At 39.3% G+C, this 9372-nt stretch overlaps 1 non-coding gene across 1 annotated transcript; it reads left to right on the forward strand.

The window, feature by feature from the left end:
* Positions 1-294: 294 nt before the first annotated feature.
* Positions 295-367, forward strand: TRNAV-CAC (transfer RNA valine (anticodon CAC)). The gene has a single exon. It is a non-coding gene; the product is annotated as a tRNA-Val (tRNA).
* The last annotated feature ends 9005 nt before the right edge of the window (positions 368-9372 follow it).

Genomic DNA, 9372 nt, shown 5'->3' on the forward strand with positions numbered 1-9372 from the left:
AGAACGAGCATTTGAGGAAGCCTGGAGCTTTGGCCCACAGACTCAGGCTTTCAACAGCAACGACACTGGCTGGAGCTCCACTTGTGCTGCAAGTTTCCTGATGAGGCACCATCGAGCTCACCTGGTGCTGTAGCCATGATGCCGGGCGCGCATCCGGGCTTTGCCTGCCACTTTCCAGGCCTCTGGGTGAGCCTAGGCTGTGGTCGACCCGCCCCGGCACTTTTCTCACTGGCGGGGACACAGTGACGAGCTGCTGTATTTCAAGACTAGTTTTTGAAACAACAGCTGTCGGCTGTTTCCGTAGTGTAGTGGTTATCACGTTCGCCTCACACGCGAAAGGTCCCCGGTTCGAAACCGGGCGGAAACAAAACGCAAGGCTCTTTTTTTTTTTTTTTTTTTCCCTGGTTGAAGCACTGACCCCCGCGGCGGTCCTGCAGTTTTTCTCTTATCTTTTCTGACACCAGAGAGGTAAAGCACTTTTGGCCACTCGAATGAAGTCATCGGTTCCGATCCGGATCCCCAGAACCAAGTTCTGGTTCAGGGCGGTGTCCTGAAACTCAGGCTGGTCCCTTATTCAAACTCTGCTCAGGCTCCTTCTTCAGCTGGGTCTGCAAGGGGCTGTCTCCTCCAGAGAATTTGCAAACCTGTATCAAGACCCAGCTGTGTGCCTGGCATTATCTCGCTTTAAGCTGAAGGGCGGATATCTTCACCCTGCATGCAGTCCAGAGGAATGAATGGCACATAGTTCCAGAGCCAGTGTTACAAGTCGCTCTGCTCTCCACCCCCAACAAACCTGCCTATTTCTTTTTTCGATTTAAACTGTCCACATGCATTCAGTTTTAAGTTCGCAGTCATGGAGATTCTTTCTCCCTCCCTCCTCTGAGTCTTTCCCCACAGGGAATCCCAAGGCCCTAAGCCCTTGGTTCTGAATCAGGTGGAAACAATGTATATTTTCTTTTAATTAAGTTATTTTCACACACACACACACACACACACACACGCACACGGCAGTTTGCACAGACACTTCTCCAAGGAAGATAGACGGATAGCAAATAATCATATCTAAAGATGTTCTACATCATTAATCATTAGGGAAATGCAAAATTAAAACGTGAGATATCATACACATGTATTAGAATGCCTATCATACCAGGTGTCCAGGATGTGGAAGAACTGGAACACTCATACACTGATGGGGGTTGGGGGGATGTAAAATGTTACATTCACTTTGGAAAACAGTTTAACAGTTTCTTTGAAAGTTAAACTACTACTATAGACTCAGCCATTCTAATCCTAGGTATTTCCAAGAGAAAATTAAGTGTATGCTCATAGAAAGACTTGTACACGAATACTCATAGTAGCTTTATTTGTAACAGCCCAAAGCTGGAAACAACCCAAACGTCACCCAACAGATGAAGATAAATTATGGTTACATCCATACAATGGAATGCTGCTCAGGAAAAAAAAAAAAAAAATTATTATTACTATTATGCTGGGTGAAAGAAGCCCAGTCAAAAAGAGTGTTATATGACTCCACTTATATAAAATTGTAGAAAATGAAAACTATAATGACAGAAAGCAGATCAGTGATTGCGTGTAAGTGGAAGGAGAATGGCAGGCAATAAGGATTAGAAAGGGAAAACTGGGGGGGAGACAATGGATATGTTCCCTATCTTAATTGTGACAGGGCTGCATTATGACTTTCATTGGCCCTAGATACTTTGACCTTCCTGGGACTCTTCATAAAAAATAATGTTTAAATGTTAAAAATCTTTTCTTTAATTTAAAATTTATATGTATTAATATAGTTCATTTATATATAACATATAATATATAATTGAATATAATATACTATTATATATAATAAATGACAAATATATAATTTATTAATATAAGATATTTTACAGATGCATTGGTATAAAGATGAAGGTATTAATATTATATAAAATCATTTGTAAATTTTCATTATTTTATTTTGAATTTAAATGATTTTTTTAAAAATTAAGGCATTTTGGATTTAAAATAAGTTGAAATATTTTTGTAGTTGTATGACTACCATGCCTAATGGGCAAGTTGGCCCCCCATTGTGAGGATGATTTCATAGAGTGATACATTTGCCAAAACTTAACCCGTCATTTTGAATATGTCCAATTTACTGTATGTCAGTTATGCCCTAATACAGCTGTTAAAATTTGTTTTAATATTTCTCAGAAAAAAATAAATAAATATGCATTTGAAGTCTGTTATGGATACTCATACAAATACATTTTATTTTATTTTATTTTATTTTTTTTTTACGGTACGCGGGCCTCTCACTGTTGTGGCCTCTCCCGTTGCGGAGCGCAGGCTCCGGACGAGCAGGCTCAGCCCCAGACGCTCCGCGGCATGTGGGATCTTCCCGGACCGGGGCACGAATCCGTGTCCCCTGCATCGGCAGGCGGACTCTCAACCACTGCGCCACCAGGGAAGCCCCAAATACATATTTTTAGGTTTCTTATTAAAATTTTTGTATGAAACTAAAATATGTATTCACAACATTAAATAATTTTGGGATGGACCTCAGGTACAGTGTTAATCTCAATTCACTGCCCTTGATCCACATGGATGGGTGCAAGACTCCTCTCTTGCTTTATTTATTTTTATCTTAATTTATTACTTTCTTTTATCCCTATTCCCTACTTTCACCCCCTCTCTAATGTGTTTGATATGTATTTTGAATTTGTATGTATCCTTGTAGACTGTGTAGTTGTTTTGTGTGTAATTGTTTCCTAATTTTGTGTATGTTCTTCACTCAGCATTGTGACTTTGGGTTCTACCCAAGTTTCTGTGTGTACATTTAGTCCTTTGTTTCTGACTGCTGTAAATAATTTCATAGTGGGCACCCACCCATTTTACTTTTCTTTCCCCCATGATAGATGCTAGGTTGTTACCAACTCCAAGATATGACAAACAATGCCATCATACATTTTATTAAACAAATATTTATAAAGTACCTATTAAGTTCCAGGTACTGTTCTAACCTCCAGGGATTCATTAACTACAAAAAAATACAGAACCAAATCCCTGCGCACATGTAGTTTACATTCTAGTGGGTGAGGCAAATGATAACAAGATAAAATACGTAATAAGTTTGATGATAATAAATACTAAGGAGAAATAAAGAGGGCAGCAGGATATTAAATGGCTGGGATGTGTGTGTGAAATTTGAGATAGTGTGGCCAAGAAAGGGCCCCTGAGAAAGTAACTTTGAGTTAAAACCTGAAAGAAGTTAGGGAACTGGCCATGTAGAAATCTGGAGAACAAGCTTCTAGGCTGAGGGGCAGCAAGTGCAAAGGTCCTACAGCAGGAGCTAGCTATTATATTCCAGAAATAGCAAGAAGACCAGTGTAGCTGGATCCTAATTAGCTAGGGGGAGGTAGAGTGCCTTGTGAGACATTGTAGGGAATTTCATTTTCACTTTGCATGATATGGGAGCCTGGGAAATGCATTTCCCTGCATTGCAGAATAGGGCAGAGGTAGGGTAGAGAATGAATCTGAGAGCAAAAATACAAATAACCAGAACAACCTGTGGTTTCACTGGGGCTCACTGATGGTATGGAAGAGAGAAACTACAGCCAAATAGCAACATGGAAGGAATAACTACAGCTCCCTTGGTGGCCCTGCTTTCCTTTCTATCCTGAGTCCAAAGTGGTTGATTCTTCTCCCTCACCCTTGTCCCGGACCAACTACTCTAGCAGTGCTAGGTTACCCATTCCACTAGCACCTTTCTGAGCATATGCCAGTAACCTGGGCAGCTGGGGAGGAAGAGAATGGGCAAATTCCTCAGAGTTCTCTGGACCTTGAAAAGAGTTCATCCTGGTTGGTCAGAATATTTCAGGGCTTTATGGAGAGCACAAAGAAATAGTAGGGTGATAGGTCTGCACCACCCAAACTGGCCAGGATCTTCCAGTCTGATCTTTGGTGGGACACAAAATGGAAATCCAGGGGCAGAGAGACAGGCCTTGTTTACAAGAGCAAACAAGACCATGGCTTTCCCGGGAGGTTGTGAGGTAAATTTCAGTAAGCATTGGCCCTGAGCTTAGTCAGCATTTCCCTAAGGTGGTCTTCTCACTGAACTCCCTTCTCTGCTGTCACCCCAGTCTGAGGAAAGTATGATGAGCCTTCTGAAGAATTTCAGGATAGAATCAGTGAAGCTTATCTAAGAAATTTTAAAAAAATGGTTGGGTCACATGCACTTTGGGTCTGAAATGAGTAGTCTGCACAACTACTTCCTGTTTGGGGAGGCCCCGGGGATCTCCCATTGATATAAAAGCAGCCTTGGCTTTTAAAGAGGCCTCTGCACAGGCCAGTAATTCTACCCAGGCTTAGGGACCTCTGGTGAATGCTACACACACTGCTGGGGAAACAGGGTCCATCTAGCTGAGTCAGGAATCTCAGGTATCACAACCTGCCGAACTTCAGTAAAAATACTGAGCAAACTTTTCCCTTTGTTTGGAAAGAAACAGCCAATGCATGTCAAGGGCCGGAAAAGCGTCCATAATTCCCATGGTTGGGCCATCTGCCTACACTGGCAAAGAGATGGAAATGCTTTAGAGCCCAACCATAGTAGGACAGTTTTAAATCACTCTTCATCTTGCATACCATCCTGCTTTTAGACTTGTTCAAAGTCTCCAAGATATATTAATTGAAAAGGACTCAGGTGCAGAGCAGTGTGTATAATATGTAGTATTGGGGTAAGGAAAAATTGAGGAAATATATTTATGCACATATATATACACGTATACGTGTTTAGTTACCTAGGAAAGGCAGACAAGAAACTAATAGCCATTCTTGCTTCTGGGAAAAGGAATGGGGAATTGAGGGTAGAGCTGGAAAGGAAACTTACTTTTCTTTGTATATGTTGGGCTGGCCAAAAAGTTCGTTCGGTTTTTTGCGTCAGATGGCTCTAGTAGCACTTAGTTATCTTTAACTTCATTTGAAACAATTTTGTTAGATCATATTCTGACAGCTGTCATATCAGCATGCATTTTAAAAAGAAGCTTATCAAAATTGGTGAATATTTGTGTAGCCATTTTAATATTGAAGATGGAAGAAAAAAGCAACATTTTCAGCATATTATGCTTTATTATTTCAAGAAAGGTAAAAATGCAACTGAAATGCAAAAAAAGATTTGTGCAGTGTACGGAGAAGGTGCTATGACTGACCGAATGTGTCAAAAGTGGTCTGCAAAGTTTCATGCTGGAGATTTCTTACTGGACGGTTCTCCATAGTCGGTAGACCAGTTGAAGTTGATGGTAATCAGATCAAGACATTAATTGAGAACAATCAACGTTATAACACTCAGGAGATAGCCAACATACTCAAAATATCCAAAACAAGCACTGAAAATCATTTGCACCAGCTTGGTTATGTTCATCGCTTTGATGTTTGGGTTCCACATAAGTTAAGCGAAAAAAACCTTCTTGACCATATTTCTGCATGTGCTTCTCTATTTAAATGTAATGAAAACATTCCGTTTTTAAAACAAATTGTAACGGGTGATGAAAAGTGGATACTGTATGATAATGTGGAACAGGGGACTTCCCTTGTGTTCCAGTGGTTAAGACTTCGTGCTCCCAAGATATGGGGCCCAGGTTCGACCCTGGTCAGGAAACTAGATCCCACATGCCGCAACGAAGATCCCGCATGCCGCAACTAAGACCTGGCGCAGCCATAATTAATTTTTAAAAAATTCTTTAAATAATGTGGAACAGAAGAGATTGTAGGGCAAGTGAAATGAGCCACCACCAACCACACCAAAGGCCGGTCTTCATCCAAAGAAAGTGATGTTGTGTATATGGTGGGATTGGAAGGAAGTCCTCTATTATGAGCTCCTTCCGGAAAACCAAACGAATTAATTCCAACAAGTACTGCTCCCAATTAGACCAACTGAAAACAGCACTCGACAAAAAGTGTCTGGAATTAGTCAACAGAAAATGCATAACCTTCCATCAGGATACCGCAACACCACGTTTCTTTTTTTTTTTTTACACATCTTTATTGGAGTATAATTGCTTCACAATACTGTGTTAGTTTCTGTTGTACAACAAAGTGAATCAGCCATATGCACACACATATCCCCTCCCTCTTGAGCCTCCCTCCCACCCTCCCTATCCCACCCCTCTAGGGCATCGCAAAGCACCGAGATGATCTCCCTGTGCTATGCTGCTGCCTCCCACTAGCTATCTATTTTACATTTGGTAATGTATATACGTCGATGCTACTCTCACTTCGCCCCAGCTTCCCCCTCCCCTGCCCCCCATGTCCTCAAGTCCATTCTCTGTCTACGTCTTTATTCCTGCCCCGCCACTAGGTTCATCAGTACCTTTTTTTTTAGATTCCATATATATGCGTTAATATACGATATTTGTTTTTGTCTTTCTGACTTACTTCAGTCTGTATGACAGACTCTAGGTCCATCCACCTCACTACAAATAACTCATTTTCGTTTCTTTTTATGGCTGAGTAATATTCCATTGTATATATGTGTCACATCTTCTTTATCCATTCATCTGTCGATGGACATTTAGGTTGCTTCCATGTCCTGGCTATTGTAAATAGTGCTGCAATGTACCACATTGTGGTACATGTCTCTTTTTGAATTATGGTTATCTCAGGGTATATGCCCAGTAGTGGGATTGCTGGGTCATATGGTAGTTCTATTTTTAGTTTTTTAAGGAACCACCATACTGTTCTCCATAGTGGTTGTATCAATTTACATTCCCACCAGCAGTGCAGGAGGGTTCCCTTTTCATCACACCCTTTCCAGCATTTATTGTTTCTAGATTTTTTTGATAACGGCCATTTTGACTGGTGTGAGGCGATACCTCATTGGAGTTTCGAGTTGCATTTCTCTAACAACTAGTGATGCTGAGCATCTTTTCATGTGCCTCTTGGCATCTGTATGTTTTCTTTGGTGAAATGTCTATTTAGGTCTTCCGTCCATTTTTTAAATGGGCTGTTTGTTTTTTTGATATTGAGCTCCATGAGCTGTTTGTATATTTTGGAGATTAATCCTTTGTCTGTTGTTTCGTTTGCAAATATTTTCTCCCATTCTGAGGGTTGTCTTCTTGTCTTGTTTATAGTTTCCTTTACTGTGCAAAAGCTTTTAAGTTTCATTAGGTCCCATTTTTGTTTTTATTTTCACTACTCTAGGAGGCTGGTCAAAAAGATCTTGCTGTGATTTATGGCATAGAATGTTCTTCCTATGTTTTCCTCTAAGAGCTTTATAGCGTCTGGTTTTACATTTAGGTCTTTAATCCATTTGGAGTTTATTTTTGTGTATGGTGTTAGGTAGTGTTCTAATTTCATTCTTTTACATGTAGCTGCCCAGTTTTCCCAGCACCACTTATTAAAGAGGCTGTTTTTTCTCCATTGTTCTTGCCTCCTTTGTCATAAATTAAGACCACATGTTTCTTTGATGACCAGGCAAAAACTGTTACAGCTTGGCTGGGAAGTTCTGATTCATGCTCCATATTCACCAGACATTGCACCTTCGGATTTCCATTTATTTCAGTCCTTACAACATTCTTTCAATAGAAAAAATTTCAATTCCCTGGAAGACTGTAAAAGGCACTTGGAACAGTTCTTTGCTCAAAAAGATAAAAAAATTTGGGAAGATGGAATTATGAAGTTGCCTGAAAAATGGCAGAAGGTAGTGGAACAAAATGGTGTATACATTGATCAATAAAGTTCTTGGGTGAAAATAAAAACTTTTTGGCCAACCCAATACTTTGTCAAAAGCTCAGAAACAGCAGAAGTAAAACCAATGAACCACTGAAGTAGTAAAAGTTTATTGTGCACACAACAAAAAGAAAGTTCACGAACCAGGAGCACTCACTCCAAAACATGGAGGAAAACTCAGGGGTATAGAGTCATCCCTCCATACCTGTGGGGGATTGGTTCCACGACCTCTACTCATACACCAAAATCCTTGAGCACTGAAGTCCCTTATATAAAATGGTGTAGTATTTGCCTCTAACCTACTCAGGTCCTCCCATTTACTTTAAATCATCTCTAGATTACTTATGATACCTAATACAATGTAAATGCTACGTAAATAGCTGTAAATACAATATAAATTCCATGTAAATAGCTGCTGGCTTGCGAGAAATTCAAGTTTTGCTTTTTATAACTTTCTGGAATTTCTTTTCCAAATATTTTTGATTCTTGGTTGGTTGAGCCCAAGAATGTGGAAGCCAGGAATAGGAAGGGCCAACTGTATTGTTACAAAGCAGCTTGAGGAGGCAGTGACTGCTTATTATTCACAGTGATTGGTTACAATATTAGAATTTTCTTAAGTGATAGGAATTGGTTAGTGGTTACCTCATATCAATTTTGGCGAAGAGTTTAAGTTGTGCCTATGATTTCCAGAGGCATGAGCAAGAAGTGACCAATGTCAAATTAGTCTCCCTTGCTTTGCAAAATAAGCTAAATTAAGCTTTGCTGTGTAACTAAACTGGTTTTGTCTGCTCAGGGAATTTTCAAAGCCAGTCTTCATTTGTTTTTTGTTTTAACGATTTTTCTCCCCTTCCAGTTTTATTGAGATATAATTGACATACAGCACAGTATAAGTTTAAGGTGTACAACATAATGATCTGACTTATATACATCATGAAATGATTACACTAATTAGTTTAGTGAACATCCATTACCTCATATAGATACAAAATAAGATAACATTAGAAAAATTTTTTCCCTTGTGATGAGAACTCTTAGAATTTACTCTCTTAAATAACTTTGATATATAACATACAGCAGTGTTAATTACATTTATCATATTGTACATTATGTCCCTAGTACTTATTTAACTTGTAACTGGAAGTTTGTACCTTTTGACCACCTTCATCCAATTCTGCTTCTCCCCAGACCTTGCCTCTGGTTACCATAAATCTGATCTCTTTTTCTATTAGCATGTTTGTTTGTTTTTGAGTTATATTTGATCTATACAACACTATGTTAGTTCCTGATGCACAGCATAGTGATTCGATATTTCTATACATTTCAAAATGATTACCATCTATCACCATACAAAGATATTACATTATTATTGACTATATTCCTCACACTGTATATTTCATACTCCTAACTCATTTACCTTGTAACTGGAAGTTTGCACCACTTAATTTCCCTCACCTATTTCTCTCCTCTCCCACCCCTCCCCTCTGGCAACCACCAGTTTGTTCTCTGTATTAACTTTCTTAGTGGGTGGATTTATTTTTATTACTTTTATATATCACCTATTCAAAAACTATCAAATGTTTTTAACATGAAAAATAATACCATTAAGACTAAATAAAACGAGAAGTGTATGTGACCTAACTTTAAGTGAAA

This window comes from Physeter macrocephalus, chromosome 4 (assembly GCF_002837175.3).
Source record: "Physeter macrocephalus isolate SW-GA chromosome 4, ASM283717v5, whole genome shotgun sequence".
Lineage (NCBI taxonomy): Eukaryota > Metazoa > Chordata > Mammalia > Artiodactyla > Physeteridae > Physeter > Physeter macrocephalus.